This window comes from Dromiciops gliroides, chromosome 5, assembly GCF_019393635.1.
Source record: "Dromiciops gliroides isolate mDroGli1 chromosome 5, mDroGli1.pri, whole genome shotgun sequence".
NCBI lineage: Eukaryota > Metazoa > Chordata > Mammalia > Microbiotheria > Microbiotheriidae > Dromiciops > Dromiciops gliroides.
In genome coordinates, this window is record NC_057865.1 from 119,992,921 (window position 1) to 120,015,149 (window position 22,229).

General features: G+C 35.9%; 1 protein-coding gene across 6 annotated transcripts in view; it reads left to right on the forward strand.

The window, feature by feature from the left end:
• GRM8 (glutamate metabotropic receptor 8) overlaps positions 1-22,229 on the forward strand; it is a 952,263-nt gene that overhangs the window by 647,925 nt on the left and 282,109 nt on the right. The window lies entirely within an intron of this gene.

The following is a 22,229-nucleotide window of genomic DNA, read 5'->3' on the forward strand; positions in this document are numbered from 1 at the left end:
CCACCATACCACATTATTTATGTGTGTGTGTGTGTGTGTGTGTGTGTGTGTGTGAGTGAAGTCTGCAGTCTGCTTTCTCTTCCATGCAATGGACTCTTCTCCTAGCCCTAGCCCTTAGTACATCTTTCATTATGTAGGACACTACCATTCCAGGACTACCAAAAACAGCTCGTCCAACCTTTAATCTGTTTCCACAGAACTTGAAGAACTATGAGAACTTTAGGATCCCTCCTCCTTTTAGTATTTTAATCTTTTATTCTTGACTGGTTAAAGTTAGGGTAGTGAAGTTTATGCACAAGCTTCTATCTCTCTTGTCTTCTTCACAAACTCAGCAGCCCAGGATTGGAAGGAGGATAAAGGAAGTCAAAGACTGAACTTAAAATTAAATGAACTTCAGCTTTTCCAATCACTGATGCTGTTCTCTTATATTATTTATGCTTCTGGATTCCTGACTTTTAAAACTTCTTTATGTTCTCTTGCTTTAACTTGCTTCTGATTCATTTAAAGTAGCATATCCCTGGATTGTTGTGAATGCCTAGCTTCCAAATTTTTAGCTTACCTCTTATTGGGACTTAATGCAATCATAGAATTTCACAATTAGAGGAGTTCTTAGATGATATTTGAGATCGTCAAAGATTTGCTTCAATATCCCCATAGATGGAGAGAATTCACTATATTTTAAGACAGTGCAGTGTCCCTTAGTAGATTCTTGAGTCTTATAGCATAAAATATTTAAGTGGTAGTAAAGAATTTGAAACAAAATAGATGTCCATTTATTAGGCAATGGCTAAACTAACTGTGATGGATGTAATGGAATTTTACCGTGCTATAAGAAACAACTACTGTGACAAATACTGATAAACATGGAAAGATTTAGATGACTTATGAAGAGTAAAATGAACACAGCCAAGAAAATTATATATTTATAATATATTATGTAATATATATATATATATATATATATATATATATATATATATATATATATATATATATATGGTGACTACAATAATGCAAATGGAGAAACAACTACAAAACAATGAAAATGAATGTTATGACATTGCAAATAAAAACTGTATCCCATAAGAAACAAACATGAGAAAGTATCTACTCTCGACATCTTTATAGAGGGTAGGGGTCCACAGGTGTGGTACTTTGCATATCTTTGCAGACTTTTTTATGTATAGACAATTTTGCTTATTTTTCTTCTCTTCCTCTTTTTCCCTGTCTTCAAGAAATAATTTGTTATATAGGATGGTTCTTTTGGTGGGAGCAAAGAGGGATCCTGGGAACAATTCTGCTGATGTAAAAATAAAAATAAAAACAAAACCACAGGAGATATCAATAAAATGTACATTAAAAACAAAGCCTTGGGGCAGCTAGGTGGCACAGTGGATAGAGCACCGGCCCTGGAGTCAGGAGAACCTGAGTTCAAATCCGGCCTCAGAAACTTAACATTTGCTAGCTGTGTGACCCTGGGCAAGTCACTTAACCCCAATTGCCTCACTAAAAAACAAAAACAAAAATGACAAAAAAACAAAGCCTTAAAAAGCCTTTTCAAGAGATAGCTATACCAAAGTCCATTGAGATATCCTGAATTAATTGCTTGCAACTGAACTGGAAACTTGTGGTTCAATTGGAAACATTAGATTCATTGACATCAGGGTAAAAAAGCAATGTGTGTTCTTAAATCAAATTTTAAAATGTTTTTAACAGTGTGAACCAACTATATGGTAAAAGTTCAAAGGATTGAAAACTTTCAGGGCAAATAAGGTTCATTTCTTCAGTTGTTTTGCATATTAGCAAGATACAAGGAGAAATTGCTTTATTGATGAAATGGTGAAGTTGCAGCTGAGGAAAATAGAAAATTATTTTGTTTAAAAGGTAGCAGAGTGGCCAGCAAGTTAATCTCCCATTTTTATGCTTGTAACAAAGAACTTTATGATTTAAAGGAGGAAAAACAAACATCCCTGAAACAATTTCCCCCCAAAAGTCATTAAATGAGCCTGTCTCCTCCTAAGTCACTTTAGAGATACCCAACATGATCTCCCTTTGAGAAATGCTATGGCCTATATGAAGATTTCCTTCATTTAAAAGAAAATTATCAGGAAAGGGGAGAGGTAAAGAAATTATGAATAAATATAAAACTTTAGTATGACATGGTTTTTAGGCCTGGCTATGTGTATAATGCATTGTATTAGGTGTCATTTCACTTTTCCCAACTTTGGTCTCCTCATCTGTAAAATGATTGGACTTAGTGATATGAGGTCCCTGCTAGATCTGAAATTCCATGATTATATGACTCTAAAGCGTTACTGATGGTTTACTTAGTGGTTCATTAATCCGTTTGTATATACTTTATTAAGCTTTGTGCCACAGTGATTCATCATTTATAGTTCAAATCCCAGTATCTTCAGTTGGAAGGGACTTCAGAGGTCATTTGACCCAATTTACATGATCTCTAGAGATATCTCTGAACAACTGTGTATATGTGTGTTTGTATCTTTATACCCACAACTCTATCTAGCACAGTGTTTCTGTGATTAGATACTTTAGAATTATTGGTTGAATGTGTTGTTACTCATACCAAACTATAAGTATTCTTTCTATTAAATCCCTGAATTATAGTTAATCTCTGCTTGAATTCTTCCAATGACTGAAAGTTCACAATAGCATATTTCATTTGCTTCTGGGCATCATATTTTAGGAAGTACATTTATAAACTGAAGAATATCTATAGGAGAAATATTAATGTGATAGAGGGCCTTGAGATTATTCCACCTAGGGATCAACAGAAGGAAATTGGGAAGTTTAGTTTGAAGAAAAGAAGACTTGGGATACATGATAGATATTTTCAAGTAATATCAACAGCAAAAGTAGCAGTACTGTGTAAAGAATTAATTGTTATTTGAGGTTTTTATGCCTTGGTGCGCACTGGCCTGGGGCTCCGCAAACCGCACGTGCTCCACCCACTGGTTGTAGCCTTTGCCAGGGTTCTGGCACCTCACATCATCACCACTCGCCAACACCTACATGGGCCTGGAAAAATTATAATGATTAGAAGCCTAGTGAGGGCAGTCATGTGACTGTCAGAGCAGCCATCCCATTGGCTGGGTCTGTGTGGGGTGTTTGTAGGTGGAAGCTGGAAAGTGACAGGCGTTCTGCTGCATATTTTCAGCTGATTCCTGGGCGGTGGTATTTTTTCAGGTATTATAATTTCCCTTTCCCCATTTTATTTCCTTTCCCTTGATCCTACTGATCTTGTTTGTGTGGTTTTTTTAAAGTTCATTATTGTTAAAATAAATCTTCTGTTTTGCGGGAGGCTGTCGGTCTCCTTCCTTGTCCCAATATTGCGGCGAGCCGCTTAGCTAGCACTCCCCAATTAAAAATTGGTCCCCACAACTGTTTATACAATGCTTTAACTTTTACCAAGCATCTTACATGTTATCTCATTTAAAGTGTTATGTGAAGGATATATTAAACTTGTTTTCTTTGAAACCAGATGTCACATCAAGAAAGTGTGGTGGGGGAGCAATGATGGAGAGGCAAATTTTGCTTCAATGTGAAGGGAGAGTTCATAATGAATTGTTATTCAAAGGGTGAATAGACTGCCTCTGTAAGTGGAGGGTTCCTCTTCATTAGAGATTTTCAAGGAAAGGCTGGATGATATTGTTTCTGGCATAATGTAGAGGAGATTTTCGATTTGGGTTAGAATAGGTGGTCTTTGAAGTTCATTCCAGTTCTGAGATTTTTTTTTTATTTGGGGAAGAGGTCCAGAGAGTGGACTCTAAGAAATCTAAAGAGAGAATTGATTAAAAACTTATTTAGATGTATTCCTTACAGTTGTTTCTGTGAAAGAAAAAAAAAAGGATATATGTCCTTTTTCAAGAAATAATCCCCTCTGGTAGCATTATTTCTATAAGAAAATCAGATTCACTTTATATTATTTCCACTTACAGCAATGTTTCCTAGCATATAACTTGCCATAAGCTTGAGTTCTGTCTTTAATAGCAGATATTTCTCTTTCAGTGTTGTTGTAAAAGCCAAACAAAAAAAGGAATATTAAGATGCTTTGCAAAGCAGTATACAAATGTAAGGGGTGATTATTACTAGCATATATTATACATGTGATACATAATACCTCTACAAGGGTCTTACTCCTGTGCTTCATTATGGCATGAACCTGACCATGCATTTCCCAAAGTCATGTTTGTGGAGTATAGGATTTGGCAGATCCTACCAAGTTGGGAATGTTCCAAGCATAGAGTTGGTGATGGACCACATCTTTGCTGTATGGGGAATGGCCTAGTCACATTTCAGAAAGGCTCAGCACACCCTTGACAAAATGTGATATTTTTGTAATAGAAAGTTGTGTGTGGGGGGGTTTTGGTCCCCCTTTCTTGCCCAGGCTGGCATTGCAGGAGCCATACATGATTCTGATCCCAAAACTGATCAGCATGTTTCTGTGACCTGCTCTGTTTTTTCACACCCGGATTTGTTCACCCCAACTTGGGCAGCATGGTGCCCCCCTACTCTCAGGTGCTTACCATATCAGTGCCAGAATAAGTGTGGATATTTGGTGAGCCTCAGCCTTCCTGTAGCTCAGAATTCCCTAGCTTCAAGTGATGCATCGACCGGAACTTCTCTGGTGTGAAATCATACCTAGCTCATAAAATCTTTGAAATCTCTTAAAGGAATTCTGCTATCATATAATATTATTAATAATAAATAGCTCTTATTTACATAGAATGTATGGGCCAGGTATTCTTCTAAGTGCTTTACAAATATTATCTCATTTGTTTCTCACAATAATCTTATGGCATAGATGCAGTTAGTATCCATATTTTACAACTGAGGAAATTGAAGTTAAGTGACTTGCTCAGGAGCTCACAACTAATATATATCTGAGGTTTTAATTGAACTCAGGTTTTCCTGACTTCAAGCCCAGCACTCTATCCACTGCATCACCTGGCTACCATAGAATTATAATCAGCATCTTTTGATCAGTTAATAGAGAGCTTGCACCAACAAAATCACAGTTACTTCAAGAATTAATCATGTTAATAGTAGAAATATTTTATGATGTTTGTTATTACATGATCCACAGACCTGTGATATGATAATACCTAATGAAAATTTAAAATGAAGAATGCTTGAATGCTTGTATTTTCACATGTATATACACAAACATATATGTGTGTATGTATACATGAATATAAAGACACATATCCTATGTATTCATATATCTACATACCACTGATCCTTTAAATACTGAACTTCATATGCATATAAAAATATCTTTCCTGTATATGTGTGTGTATATATATACATATACACACATGTGCATATAATATATGTTCATTGGTTCTAGCCCAATAGAAATATACATTGCAAATTCAGATAGTGGGATCATTTTATATATATATATATATATATATACACACACACACACACACACACACACACACACTAAATAGAGCTTAGCTCTAAACTTCCTTCAAAGGCATATAGGAGTTGAAATATATGTTGGGGCATGAATTAATGGAATTGACAAAATCACAAATCTTTCAAATATTGAATGCATGTATACATGTACTTGTACATCTGTACCTCATAGATTCTTTAGGAACTGAAGTGATATTTTATATGTACAACATATACATGTATATACAGAATATATGGGTATACCATGCATTATGTATATGTAATATATATAGTCTGTATATATTTATATATGTATATATGTGTGTATGAGGTCCACATATTTTCTGTGCAGTACTTAATGGATCTCTGAAATTGACATGCAAATTTTCTTTGCTTCAGTTTGTCAAGGGTATGCAGTTTTGCCAGTGGTAATTATCCCTCTATCAATACAGATCTAATCCTCTCCATGTCTTAGCAAGCATTTTAGGCACAGATACAAACATATACATACTACATCTCAGGGTTGTTGTGAGGATAAAATGAGATATTATTTGTAGAGTACTTTGTGAACCCTTAAAGTATCATTTAAATGTTAATTGTGTGTGTGTATATGTGTGAGTGGTGGGGAGGGAGAGAGGGAGAGAGGGAAGGAGAGACATGGAGACAGAGATACAGAGACAAAGACACAGAGACAGAGAGACGTAGGTGGGGGAAGGGGAGGAGGAAGGGAGTAAGGAAAAAGTTATAGTACTACTAAAGAAAACAGGAAAAATATTTTTTTTTAATTCTAAAAAAAAGGACTGAAAATTGCCTTTTATCTTAGCAGCTGTTGGAAAAAAAATCCACCCACTCTTCAGGTCTGATCTAGTCTATTTGTAATTTCCCAACTCCCTAGAGGCCTAGTGAATTGTGTGTCTTCTGGAATTTTTCCAGAAGATTTCTCAGTTTAGGACTGTTGAAGGCTGCAGGCTCAGTAAACTTTACAAATGAGGCTTTCACATAATATACCTCTGCAGTGGTGTATGCATAAAACTGGGTTTGATATTGTTGTCTTATACACACATCAACTTTCACTGAGCAGAATAGATTTTTTTCAGAGTACTGGACATCAGGATTGACAAAACTATTTGCTACCTATTTTGTGACTCTTTTAAGGTACAATAAGTAAAACTTGCCTCTTATTATTGACATCTGATGTGAGCAAAATTCTCACTCATTTAAAAATTCATATTGATAAGGACTTCAATGATTGGAGATCAACTTTGTGGTTCTGTTGAAGTGAGTTAAGATAATTACCATTTCTTTGGTCCTTAAAAGGAACAAAAAACCTTAGTAATTTATTAGTCTTTGTATTTTATAGATCTAATGATAGAGGAAGAATTATACATTTATGGGAGAAACTATGGTATTACATAAGGTGAAATTTTTATGAAGACTAAAGCTTTGAATAATAATGTAGAGGAAATAATGATTATGTTTAATAGAAGTAATATTATCAACCATAACCAATTACACCCAGCCGTTTGAAGTAACTGCATTTCTTAATTATCTGTGAGCATTTTCCCCATTCACTCATTTGGATTACAATCACGGACCTTAAACAAAAGAAGCCCTGAATTAGAAGATCAATTCCATATTCCTAGATATTTAAATATTTAATTTAATATTTAATATTAAGATTCAAAAGCTGTGTTGATCCTTCCATTAGTTTGGAATCACAATTGGTCTTACTCCAAAATTAAGGGCTGATTTGATTTTTTTTTTGCAGATGGGGTATGTGACAATAAACTTTATATGAGGTATAACATATGTGTAGTGAGCACTATAAATTCCCTTTGCCCTTGAGGAAAGCACTCAGTCTGGTCCCTGTTTCCTCTTCTCTTGGAGATTGTTTTTTAAAGAAAGAACCATGGCGTTATTTGTATAACCTGGTTATTCTGACTTTGTAGAAAATCAGAAAATAGAAAAGCATGGGGCAAAAAAGCCAGTGTGAATGTCCCATCCCCTTGGTCACATCAATGCAAATGAAAAGTACACTATCCAGGCAGTGGCTAAGATAGGAGACAGATACAATTAATGACCTATGTACCAAAGTGAAAATCAGGGATGTGAGACAGGAGAATTCTCTTTTTTCTTTTTTTTTTTTTTTGGCAGGGCAGTGAGGTTTAAGTGACTTGCCCAGGGTCACACAGCCAGTAAGTGTCAAGTGTGTGAGGCTGGATTTGAACTCAGGTCCTTCTGAATCCAGGGCCACTGCTTTATCCACTGCGACACCAAGTTGCCCCAAGACAGGAGAATTCTTATCCCAACCTGAGAGACCCTTTGCAATAGAAGAATAGAGGCTCTGCAATGGGTATTCAAAAAAACCAGTGAAAATCCCCCCACCCCATGAAGGGGAGGAGAAGGCTTGTAACACTGCAGATAGCTGAGGATATTATGTCCATCTGGTCCGGCTACTAGAGAAGGAGGCAAACATGACCCGTAAGAAAATAACAGCACTCAGTAATGTAGCTGAACTATAGGAGGTAGAGATTCAAAAGGCCATAAATGGGGCCTCTTAAGAGTTATCAACACCTCCTGGAAGCTAGGATGTAGGGGCAGAATTAGGAGGTGGGAGGACAGTGTTATAGTGCAACAGACCGTAGAGGGGCCTAACAAAAGAGCTCTAACATAGAGGAGAAATCCAGAGCCTTTTTCCTCACCAGAGCTTAACATAGGGTAGGAGAAAAAGTCATGTAGATTATTTAGAGTCCTGGAACATTCGGTAGGCCATGAGAGAGAAGGAGAGAAGTCTACCATCTGTGGGCTTAGATGAAAGTCTGTTTAGTGATCTTTGACTTGTAAATAAAGCCATTCTGTGTCTGAACCTTGCAATTCTAAGGGCTTGCAAGGTAACCCAGTGGCTACCCTTAAGAGAGTACCTCATCCTGACATCTATAGGTTCCATCTGAACCAAGAAAATGAACCAAGGGAGTGTATGTTTCCCAAAGTGTGCTTGGATTTTTGTGCCAGGCTGAAGCTTGTGGCATTGACCTCATATAAACAATGTATTTTTGTAGAGTTGTGTATAAATGGATTTTTTGTTAGTCAACATATTTGTAATGTAATAAAAGAGTTTGGCTATTTGAAGGAATCTTATTGAGAAATATTTCTTAAGCAAATACTAACTCTTTGATTGGTATTTTGTTTCGTAAATCTGGTTTTGCATTTATAATGTATACTTAAGCTATGAGTTTCAATATATCATTTTTAGGATTCAAGTAGCAAAGAAGATTTTAACATTCCAAACCACAAAATATTAACATTTCTTTCTAAACTTTGAATAGATTGGTTATTTCCTACATTGTGTTTCCCATTTTATCCACCCTTGCTTTTATCTGATTTGACCTTGTTCATAACTTAAATTACATCATTACCATAAAGGGAAACTTTGTTCTGCTTACCTCTGTGCCTTTAAGTTCTCGCTCATTGTTATAAACCTTAACTGTTGTATAAAAGCAATTTTGGAGAATCCATCAGCCTACTATGGGCTTCCCTTCCTTTTCTATCTAACAGAGATGACATGGTCATCTGTTTCAATTTTCTCTTCCTTAACACCCTCCAATCTCTTGTCTCTGTGACCTTCTCCTATTTCCATACTGCCACTTCACAACCCTGACTCATTTCCAGCCTTTCTTTCTTCTGCTCCTCCTTGGGTCACTTTGAATTTTTGAAGATTATCATTAATTATGCTAAAGACCACCAAGAAAGTCTTTTATTTTTGCTCCAAATGGTTCTTTGTCACATTGCCTCTGAAGACTATTCCAAATCTTGTCTCATTTTGCAGGTCTTCAGTATTTTCTGTACCTCTTTAATAGATGATGTCACTTTCAGTAGAAAGTTTCCTTTCTATTGAATAGAACTTCAATTGAAAGATATTCAATGCAACAATATTTATATTCCTTCCTCACCACCTCAAAAGTTAGCTGTATCTTCACCTATCCTTTCCTTTTCCTTTGCTGTCTCAGAAAAAGAAATGTTCTTGGTTTTTTAAATAAGATTTGACTTTTTCCTTAATTACATGTAAAAAGAATTTTTAAATTCATTTAAAAAATATTTCAAATTTTCTCCTTTTATCCTTCCCCATTGCCCCTACCTGAGAGGGTAAGCAATTTGATATAGGTGATACATGTGCAGTGATGTAAAACGTATTTCTATATTAATCATGTGAAAGAAAACACAAACCAAAAACACATGCAAAAAAGGGAAAAGTAGTATACTTTAATCTGCATTCAGGTTCCATCAATTCAGAAATGTTCTTGCTTGCAAAAGCCAATCCCTTTACCTTTGTTCCGAGAACAATATATATAATGACTAAAACAATATAAAGAACAACAACATTAAAAGACAGCTGGAATCAGACTAAAAGTAAAGGCACCAATTCTACAGAAAATAGATGACAAATCACTTTCACTTCTCAAAGTACAGACATAAGAAGTTATTGACACAGAATACTGTGTATCATGTAATAAAGTAATCATTTGTCGGTGGGCTTGGTTTAACTGTTCCCCCAATTTTTCAGTCATGTTCAATGGGAAGGGCAAATGTATTAGAAAATGACTATAACATAAATTTTGAAAGGTACCAATAAAACTTTAAAAATAATTAGTATATAAATTAGGCCAGTTTTGCCTAGAAGGTACAAGCCTGTGTTAATTGTATGAGCTTATGTTTGACAGTTATAAACTGGGTTGTAAAAGAAATTGAAACAAATATTTTTAAAGGAAAACTAGTTGTGTTCATTGAATAGTCAAGGGTTCCCCACCCCCCCTACTGAATCCAAATAGTTTGCTAAACACATAATGCAGCTCAACTAATATTTTTGTGCACCAGCATGATTTATTATGTGTTTTGGTTTGAATGGGGTATATGCAGAAAGAGAGAGAGAGAGAGAGAGAGAGAGAGAGAGAGAGAGAGAGAGAGAGAGAGAGAGAGAGAGAGAGAAAAGAAAGAGAGAAAGGAAGGAAGGAAGGAAGGAAGGAAGGAAGATTTGACTTAGTCTCTTTCCTCTGAGATTCAGCTGTCCCATTGAAACTTTTTTCAACAGTTTTTCAGTGAAGTCCATCCCTTTCTGACCGATTTGGAGTTTTCTTGGCAAAGATACAGGAGTGATTTACCATTTTTTTCTCCAGATCATTTGACAGATGGTGAAACTGAGGCAGAGTTACGTGACTTGCTCAGGGTCACACAGCTAAGTAAATATCTGAGACCAGATTTGAACTCAGGAAGATGAGTATGCCTCTCTCTATTTACTATGCCACTTAGCTGTCCTATTGAAGTTTATTAATTGATTTCAATTTAGCTAACATTTGTGAAGCATCTATTATATATTATATTATTCTTTTATATTATATTATGCTAGAGAGAAGAGAGATAAAGATAAAACAAGTAATAATTCCTGCCCTCAAAGAGCTGACTTCAATCTTGGAAGAAGGGGCACTTGAGCTAAATCAAGAATTAGGCCAAAGGTTCTAAGAGATAGATAAGGATAGAATAGACACATATGTGTGTATGTATGTACATAGGTATATGCATGTATGCATGTTCTAAGCCTGTACAAAGACATTGGGACAGGAATTGGACTGAGTTTGTCAAGGAAGCCCTTTCAACTAAAACTTAGAGTCCATGAAAGAGAGTAATAAATAATTCCAGAGAAGTCTGAGGCAGACTGTGAAAGAGTTTAAAGGTCAGTCAGAATAATTTGCCTTTTATTCCAGAGGTAATAGTAAGAATCTGAAAATAGTCAAATGAAGATATTTTAGCAGGGAAGTGATGAAGTCAGTTCTATGTTTTAGAAGTTTTAATTTAGTAGGTGTATGGAGGATGAATTAAAGACAGGAGATAAGTAGGAAGATGACATAAATGACTATTACAATAGGTCAGGAGTATTAAGGACTTGAAATATGGTGGTGCCTGTCTAAGGAAGAGAAGAGGATGAGGAGAGATCATGGAGTTAACTATTGATTGCATATAGTGGAGGGAGAGAGAAAGAAGAATCAAGAATGACTTCAAGTTCATGAATTTGGGTGCTGCATTTTGGGTATTACAATGGTATTTTCAAGAGAAATACAGATATTTGGTGGAGGGGCAGGTTTGGAGATGTGGGGGAGAGGATGAGGTCTGAAATGGATAAGCTCCCTTTGAGATTCTTATGGGATTTCCATATGGAGATATTCAGTTGGCAGGAGAACATGCTAGGTCAGGATTAAGAAGGTAGATTAGAAATGGGTACATAAAATTGAAAGTAGAATGAGTATAACTAAAACCATAGAAGCTAATGAGATCACCAACAGTAGAACAGAAGGTCTGTGTCAAAGACAAGAGAGGCAACATGATCCAGCAAAGGAAGCATAAGGAATGGTCAGAGAGGTGGGAGAATGGAGAGGAGTATATACAAAGAGATCCTTAAACATAAGTAGCATTAAATAACATTTATAAAGACAAAGTGAATGAATGAAGTATCAGGTAGCCCGAGTGAATCTTGATAGTGCTTGTAAATTGCTCCACATTACTCTCCAAACAAAAAAACAAGCAAACAAAAAAAACATCAACAACACTATTTTCTTCAAGTACATATTGATATGCACACAAAAGGAAAAACATGCAGATTTTACTTGCAGGCTTCTGCCTCCTCCTAAGTATACTTTCAGTGACATTAAAATTAGTGTCAACCCATGCAATTATATGTTTTCCCCCTCTCTTTTAAAGTAATGGTTCTTTTTTCTGAATTTTATCTCCTACTGATGCATTTAATAATTACAGTGGACTACTTCACTTGCATTAGGCTGAGAAATCAGACAACCTGAAAAATCTTAAAGAGCTTAAGATTAATTCTTTAATTCAATGCCAGTTCTTTTCCACTGAATAAATATGCTATCAGAGCTATTCTTTTGTTTGTGGTCTCTATTAACATTAATGGGTGGGCATTGCTCAATGGGAATTTTTAAAAGACATTTTTGAGGATCTAATGTAGCATTATTCTCCTCAGCTCTCTTTCCTAATGGCTGATATGATCTACAATGTTTTAACCACTTAATTTTATGTTTTTAAATGATGATAAATTCAAGCATAGAATTCATTGAAATGTGATATTCAACAGCAAATGTATTATTAATCGTATCTTTTTTTTTTTCAATAGGCCTAAGAATACTCCTAAGATTGTAAATTCCTTGAGGTCAGGGCCTTACTCATGGTTCTCTTTTAATTTCTCTTTGTACTTAGTTTTCTGCTCATAATAGGTGCCCCCAAATTCTTGTTAAATGAATCACACCCAAGAATGGGAAGACAAATACAATTCAAATCCTGCCTTCAAGGAGACTATAATGAAAGGAGTGGTGACATGTGCAAAGATGTAGAGCCAGATTATGATAAATGCATAATTTGTATATTAAGTACTTTTCCGTCAGATTGCTTCTATGTATTCTAATCCTAAACAACTTCAGTTCACTGGCCTGGGTGACATGTTTTGTGTGTGTGTGTGTTTTAAGTAAAAAATACTTATTAATGTAAATAATTGAAGAGGAGGAAGAGACATCTATACTGCTGCTGTAGCCTTAGGACCATGAGACCTTTCCATCTACTTGTAGGTGAAATCTTTCATATGTGTTGCCTCCCTCCTTAGGGTGTGAGCTCCTGGAGAGCAGGGACTGTATTAATTTCACTTTATATCTATAGTGCTTTGTACATACTAAGCTCTTAATAAATACTTTGTTCATTGTAATGAAATTGATAATGGAAAGACAAGAACATGGTCAGGTTTCTCATGCAGGTCACTGTGTAGCAAGCCAGTATGGCAGGAGCAAAAAGTCTCATAGTCAAACAATCTCTGGGAAACTTGGAATGAGAAGGTTGGACACATGAAAATATGGACTGATTCAAATGATAACATCATTTATCTTCAGCCTTTGCTTTATGAACAACTCCTCTTCCCTGGTCACCGCACTTTTTCTGGCCACCTGGTGTTACCTGATGATCCTGGTTCCACCAGGATTGGATATGATAGAGGTATAATTCAGTTCTTGAATAAAACAGAACTGCTTAATAAATGATAGTTGAGTGAATGAATGAATGAATGAGCTTAAGCAAGCTTAATAAGTGAAACAATGACATTGGAAGAGAGGAATAAATTGTAATTACTCATTGAAAAAACAATCTCTGTTAGTGTCTATAAAATATATTGAAAAGTGTTAGGAAAAACAAGGGATTTTTAATGGAGGAGAATTCTTGACAATAGTGGCTCTGACAGGTACCTGAAGGTTTGTCTGCCTTTTGAGCAAATAAGGTTCAGAACTAAATGTTTATCCTTACCTTGCCTCAATATGCTCTAGTATGCTCACCATAGATTAAAGGATCAATGTGACAGAGGTAGAATTGTGGCCTGGGATTGTTAGAAGAAAATATGTATACTTTTGTTCTTGTTATGTCTTTGAAGTAAATATCCCTTTGTGTAAGTTAAAAGAAAATCAACAACAGCAATAACCACAACCAGGATGGATGGGCCAGGAAGCCCAAGGAGCTACTAAATGCCACAGAGAATCGGAATCCAGGACCTTCCTCATGATGGTTCTTGTCACTACTGATGATTGACCAAGTGTTCTGTTCATATGAATCTGAGCAATTTTCCATTTGTGAGGAGATAGGATTTCTCCTAAAATACCTAGTGCTCACAGACCCATTTGTGCTCAGAGCTAGCACGTGCATTTTAGGTTGAATGTATAACAATGATAATAAAGACAATAACAGGTTCCATTATGTTAGCAAATCCCAAATGATATTGAAAAGTTGTACAGCAAAGCAGAAAATACACATTAATGTTTTCAGTGAAAAATAATGAATTCGAAAGAAAGAAGGAAATGCTACAACAGTTTCTATATAACTGTTACTCTAGTTACTCTAGTAATTAGTTACTCTAGACAAGATCTCTAGCTGGTTAGCTGTTCTGTTCACAAAGAGAGCATCTTGAAAAAACCAGAGCAAGAGCTATCTTAATTAGCTATCAATATAGACTTTTGTTCCAAAGAAAGAGATCAGGTTGATTCTCTTAGTAGCATATCCTATATAAAGTTGTCTCAATGGCATAGTTATTATAGTCTATTCATCCAAACCCAAAGATAAGGGTGAACTATTACCCTGAGACATGGACAATGTAGGCTGCCTCCATAACCGATGTGTTTTTCCTTCATGTTAAATCACAGAGATGTCAAATCCTTTAAATAGTAAACATAGTGTACTTAACTGTGACAATCATACATATAACAGAGACATCTGGTTACTTGTTCCAACTAGCTGTTCTTGGAATACGAAGAAAAAGAAAACAAATCTTGAGGTTTGTTAAACTTTTTGCTCAACTTCTGTGAGTTCAGAGTCACTGCTCCATTGAAGGAATCTGAGAAAGGGTAGGAGGAGGTAAAGAAGGTGAAAGAAACAGGAATGTAAGTAATGAGCAGGAAGAAAAGCAGAAAAAGAAGGAGCTAAAGGAGGAAAAGAGGAGACAGAGGAGGAGAAAAACTCAGCTATGGTAAGAGGTTAATGGGAACAGGGAAAAGAAGGTTGAGTGTGGCTGTCAAGATGTCAATGAAGTATTAATTAAGTGAAAGGAATAATAATAGCTAGCATTTATATGGTTAATACACATGATCTCATTCGATTTCATCAAACCCACACTACCAGTAACCAGAAATAAGTCATCACTACAAAGTCTAAGAACCACCCCTCTCAATAAGAAGCAAAAGCAGCTTGCCATACTTATTCTGCAGTGAAGCTCCTAGAGAAAATGATAAAGGGCTGAGTCAAGCACTTTCAATAAAGATAAAGGGCAGAAAGAGTTTTGCACAAATGAACAAATTTAATGTGTCATGTTTCTGTCATGCTGATGTGAATGATATCTATGCCCAAAATGCAAGTGGACTCTCTCAGAGAAGAGAAGATAAACTTCAAATAGCATGATTTAGTGGAAGGAGCCTGGGATGGAGTCAGATGACCTCATTTCAAATCTCACCTTTTATGTTTCCTGCCTTGGTGATTTTAGGTCTCAGTTTCCTTATCTGTAAAACGAGAGGGCTGGATTAGATCACCTAAGTCCCTTGTAGTTCTAAGCCTAAAGTCCTCTAGGAGAGCAAGAATGTAGAGGAAGAGTAGTTTCAATATAAAAATGAAGAAGAAAAAAGATCTGAGAGACAGAGGGAAATCCTTAGCTATGTCAGGAGATCGGATGGGGGAAAATGTTATACAGTTAATATTATTTTCAGGTTTTCTTTAGTATTATTTTCTCTGTCTCTGTCTCTCTCTGTTTCTCTCCTACCCTGCACATTGTTTTAGAACAACCATACTGAAAAAAGTAACATTAGTCATTAATAAACATTTTAAAGCTTCTGTATGACAAATACTTTGATTATCAATTGTTATCTATATTATTGTGGCTGTACAGCTTTTGTCAAATGTTTCCCCCTCTTTTTTGGTATCTCTGACTGTCTCTTTCTTTCTCTGTTTCTGTCTCTTTCTCTTTTTTCTCTCTCCCTTTCCTCTCAGAGCAAGTAATTGTTTCATGATTTGCCACAATGGTGATTTCATTCTTCAAAGATGATATAACTAATAGAGGAAATTATCTATTTTTATCTTATTTTCAACAAACGGAAGAACTGATTGAGGTAGAAGTTTCAGGATCCTTTCGGGGGAAGAGAGAACTCCATTTTAGAATTTGTGATAAAGAAAATACTAGCTAAGAATAGTTTGACATTTATCCCAGGTTATTATAAAATGGATTTCAAAGGGTTCAAAAAGAGGAGAGGAAGAATTCAATATGCTTAAATTCTACAGAGGAAGTCAGCCAAGGAAAGATGAGAAGCTATCAAGCACATACTTTGGTTATCAATTGTTATTCATGCTATTGTTGCTGTACAGTTTTTATTTAGTATATGTGTCCCCCTCCTTTTGCATTCCTGAATTGCTTACACTAAAAAAAGATGTTATGATGCCTGAAAAAAATCTGTTTATCTATCTATGAGTATGGCTAAATCAGGTGTCTCAGAGAAACCCATTTTCTATGACTCCCTTGGGAGTCAATATTTATTATTGCCCTAAAAATCTGAATTATTACAGTTAGAGAGAGATGCCACAAGCTTTGGTGAGCAGGACTCTTGTGGGCTTAAGGCCATTTCCATGGTGGTTTGGCTCTTTATCTGAGGCCTGGAATGGAAAATTTGACTCACACTGAAGAGAGAACCTCAGCAGCTACTGCAAATGACACCCTGGAGCCTACAGAAAACTTCAAATTGCTTCAGGGCTGGAAGCAAGCAAAGATGCAGAAACATAAAAGTTGAATTCAAAGTGTAATAGAAAAAATGAAAGAGAAGATAGAGGAGGAGGAAAGTGGCAAAAAGAAATAGATGAACTGCTTTTTTATTCAGTACTTTTATCAAAATCTTAGGGGGGTACATTTTATTCCTTTCTGAGTCCTGAGTCTGAGCATATAATGAAAACACCACGACCCTCAAAAGCACATTGCATTTTTTTGAAGGCTTGGAAGTTTCTTATAGTTGCTCCTAGTCCAGAAAGATGTAAAATAGTATTGCAGACTTCTTAAAAGTTTATTTTTATTGAATTCAATTTTCATAAAAGCAACACATTACAATTCATGGGGAAACATGGAAGAGCTCTGCCATGAATTTCAACTGTCTTATTGTTATCTGTGTATGTGTTGCCATTTTGTCCTTCTTGTCTGCTACATAGTGATACAGCATATTATTTACAGATAAACTTGGGTTAATGTACAGATATATTAAATATTTAGCTCTGATCCTATAGTCAGGCTGAGGGAAGATGAAATAAGGAGTCTCTGAAATCCTACTTGATCTCTCAATCCACTCAAGTCACTGTGACTTCCTTTATTTAAAAACCCAATGCTCAGTAAATAGCCTCAAAATTTCACAGTAATCCATGGCCTAGCACCCTAAGTACTAGACTTATATAGAATGGACCCAATCATAGGGTTCTCTCAAAAATCATATTTATTTGGCTCATATAAACTCACCCAGTTTCCTTTGGGAATTATATTACAACTCTATCATGTAAAGCAAACAGGTATAACATATAAAAAGCCAACTTCAAATTCAGATTGTAGGTTAAAGACTTGCCTTTCAACAAGCCGTACTAGTTGTATAACCCTGAGAGAAATGATTATTAATAATTAATGATTTGGGAAGATCCAGAGTTGTCACTTTTTTCTGAAATCCTGATTCTAGAAGTTCAGTCTTCTGAAGGATATTTATGATAATGAGAGTGGACTAACTTTCTTGTTCAGACCCCACCCAGGTGGGGAAGACATTATGATCTGCTCAAGCTTGGTAGGGGATAAATTCTTTGAATAGATTGCCCAAGGCTGGGGGTAACTTAGAAAGTGAATGACATAATTAAGTTCAAGTTCAGTCAGTCATTGTAATATTCATTTTCTCATTAACTGTTAACTAATCATATGTGATTGCCACCCTGGGAACACCCCTCTTTTGCAATGGGCATATGAGTTTGCCATCATGAGGGTCTTTGGTCTAAGAGAGAGACAGCCAAATTACCATCCTTTTATTATTAAAGTGCTAGCATTATCAACATAATGATTAAATTACATAGAAATTATGCCATTTTTAATTTTATTTCAGCTTATAGTTTTATTAGTTCAATGGTTTTCTTACTTTCAATTTTATTAATCTCTCCTTTGATTTTTCAGGATTTCTAATTTGGTGTTTAATTGGGGGTTTCTAATTTGTTCATTTTCTAGTTGTGTTTTTACTTGCATGCCCAATTCATTGATCTCCTTTTTATCTATTTTATTAGTATAAGCAGTTGGAGATAGAAATTTTCTCCTAAGTACTGCTTTGGATGCATCCAATAAATTTTGATATGTTGTCTCATTTTTGTAATTTTCTTTAATGAAATCGATTGTTTCTATGATTTTTTCTTTGACCCACTTATTTTTTAGGGTCAGATTGTTTAATTCCCAATTAATTTTTTTTTAGTGAGGCAATTGGGGTTAAGTGACTTGCCTAGGGTCACACAGCTAGTAAGTGTTAAGTGTCTGAGGCTGGATTTGAACTCAGGTACTCCTGACTCCAGGGCCGGTGCTTTATCCACTTTGCCACCTAGCTGCCCCTCCAATTAATTTTTAATCTCTCTTTCAATTGTCCATTATTTTTTAATTGTCCATTATGGAATGCAATTTTTATTGCATTATGATCTGAAAATGTTGGGTTTGCTATTTCTGCTTTTTTGTATTTTGTTGTGAGGTTTTTATGTCCTAACACATGATGAACTTTTGTGTAGGTGCCATGTACTGCTGAGAAGGTATATTCCTTTCTATTCCCATTCAATTTTCTCCAGAGATCTACCATATTTAACTTTTCCAGAATTTTATTCACTTCCTTAATTTATTTCTTGCTTACTTTTTGGTTAGATTTATCCACTTCTGAGAGGGGAAGGTCAAGGTCTCCCAGTATAGTTTTATTATCTATTTTATTATCTAGTTCCTCTTATAACTGTAAAATTTAGATGCTATACTATTTGGTGCATATTTGGTAAGTACTGATATGGCTTCACTGTCTATGGTACCTTTTGGGGGCGGCGGTGCAATTGGGATTGTGACTTGCCCAGGGTCACACAGCTAGTAAGTGTGTTTGAGACCGGATTTGAACTCAGGTCCTCCTGACTCCAGAGCCAGTGTTCTATCCACTGCACCACCTAGCTGTCCCTCTATGGTACCTTTCAATAAAATATAGTTTCCTTCTTTATCTCTTTTGCTTTTGTTTTGTCTAAACGCATGATTGCTACCCCTGCTTTCTTTGCTTCAGCTGAAGCATAAAAGATTCTGTTCTAGCCCTTTACCTTTACCCTGTGTATATCTCTCTGCTTCAAATGAGTTTCTTGTAAGCAATATATTGCAGGATTTTGGTTTTTACATTTTTACATTTTTGGTTTTTAATCTATTCTGCTGTTTTCATTTCATTTTGTGGAAGAGTTCATCCCCTGCACATTTATAGTTATGAAAACTGTATTTACCTCCATGCTATTTTTGACTTGTTTATCTCTACTCTCTCTTACCCTTTACCCTTTCCCTCCTCACAAGTGTTTTACTTCTGATCACCAACTTCCCCAATATTCCCTCCCTTTTATAAGCCCCCCTTCTTTTATCCCCATTCTTTTTTTTTACTTTCTTATAGGGGAGGGTAGATTTCTATACCCAACTGAGTGTGTATGTTATTCTCTCTTTGAGCCAATTTTGATGAGAGTATGGTTTAAGCTTTGTCCACTACCCTGCCTCATCTTCCCCTTCATTATAATGGTTATTTCATACCTCTTTTATGCGAGGTAATTTATCCCATTCAATCTCCCTCATCCTTCTTCTTCCAGTTCAATTTCTTTCTGACCACTTTATTTGGGGGGGGAGGGTATTTTTCCATCAATGTCACCTTATATACACAACCTCTGGCTACATACACTCCTTCTAATTATTCTTATAATTAATAAAGTTGTTAAGACGTACAAATATTTTCTTGCCATATAGATAGTTTGACCTTAAATCTTACATTTTTGCATTCTTGTTTCTTTTCACCTTTTTATGTTTCCCATGAGTCTTGTATTTAGAGGTCAAATTTTTTATTCAGCACTGGCCTTTTAATCAGAAATGCTTGGAAGTCTATTTTGTTAAATGTCCACCTCCCCCCCCCCAAGATTATATTAAATTCTGGGTAGGTGATTTTTGCGTGTAAACCAAACTTCTTTTTCTTCTGCTATATTCGAAGCCTTGCAGTTCTTTAATGTAGAAATTGCCAAGTCCTGTGTAATTCTGTCTAGTTCTTCAATATTTGAATTGTTTCTTTTGGGCTGCTTGCAATACTTTCTCATTGATCTGTGAGGTCTGGAACTTGCCTAGAATGTTGCTGAGAATTTTAATTTTGGGACCTCTTTCAGTGAGTGATCAGTGGATTCTTTTAATTTCTATTTAGTCTTCTGGTTCTAATATGTCAGGGCAGTTTTCTTTGATAATTTCTTGAAATATATTGTCCAGGAATTTTTCTATCATGGCTTTAGAGTAGTCCAATAATTCTTATATTATCTCTCCTGCAACTATTTTCTAGGTCAGTTTTTTTTCCAATGAGATATTTCACATTTTATTCTATTTTTATTTTATTTTATTGTATCATGTTGTCTCATAGTGTCATAAGATTTTATTTGTTTAATTCAAACTTTTAAAGAATTATTTTCTTCAGCAACCCTTTGCACTTTCTTTTTCCATTTGGTTACTTCTGGTTTTTAGGGAGTAATTTTCCTCAGTAAATTTTTATGTCTTTTCTCATGCTATTGACTCTTTTATTTGCATGATTCTCTTGCATTACTGTCATTTCTTTTCCCACTTTTTCTTCTACTTCTGTAATTGTCTTTTTAAAGTCATTTTATTTTATTTATTTATTTTTTTGTGGGGCAATGAGGGTTAAGTGACTTGCCCAGGGTCACACAGTTAGTAAATGTCAAATGTCTGAGGCTGGATTTGATCTCAGGTCCTCCTGAAACCAGGGCCAATGCTTAATCCACTGTGCCACCTAACTGCCCCCTTTAAAGTTATTTTAAAGCTCTTTCAGGAATTCTTTTTCAGCCTGAGACCAAATTACATTTTTCTTTGAATCATCATTTGTATACATTCTGACACTATTGTCCTCTAAGTTTATGCCTTGATCTTCCCTATCATCACAGTAAATTTCTATAGTCAATTTTTTTTTTGCTCATCTTATGCCCTTTTTTTGGTGACTTGGTGTGTTTATGTGAAAGTTGAGCTTTAGTCCTGCACTGCCCCATGTTCTTGTGCTGGGGCTACGGGTCTTACTGGTAGCTTTTACTGGGCTCTAGGGCTTAGCTGCTTGCTTTCTCTGTAGCATAAGCTTTCCTTATGACTTGTGCTGGTGGGGAATGGGGTGGGGGGAGGAGGGGATCTTCCCTGTTGGCCTCCTCTTGGGATGGGGTTTAACTACTGGCCTATTTCAGGGGTGGGGCCTTACTGCTGGGTCATTATAGTAACAAAGTTTTTCTGTTGGCTGGGCCTGGAGGAGTAATTTTGTTGTAGATCTACCCAATGCTTGGGGGCCCTTACTGCAGGTTTACTATGGAAACAGGGTCCTTCTGCTGATAGACTCCAGGGGTGGAATCTCAGTGTTGCCCAGCCTCGGGGCAGGGCTTCCTTACTGGTTAGCAGTGGGGACAAGGCCTCTGTGGAGTTATGATCTTTTTAATCATTTTAAATGCCACAACCCTGAGTAAGTTAGTCAACCTGTAAGTGTCCCAGGCAAATCTTAAGACTGTGTTTTAAAATTTCTTTGCCAGCTTTAAAACATTATACAAATGCTATTATTATTGTTGTTGTTATTTTGTGGAATAGCTACAGATCTCCTTTGGTTGAGGGAATTTCCTCTCTGGGATTGCTTTATACCAAAGAAATCAAAGGTTCAGTCTCAAATCCCAAATCTAATCATGACACAGTCCTTGGCTGTGTGTTTCTACAGCTGTAAATATACATGTATGATGCTCAGCATTCCAAAAGGCTGTCACTGCCCACAAACTTCCCCTTCTCTCTCTAAAAAGGCTGAATTCCAGAACTCTCTAGGGAACTCCTCTTTTTCTGTTGTTCATGAGAATAGGTCTCACATCTCTCCAAGATTGATTCAGAAAATCCTCTATCTCTTGGGCTAAGAGGCTGATGTCTCTGCAGGGAAGAAAGAATATTTGCTCAG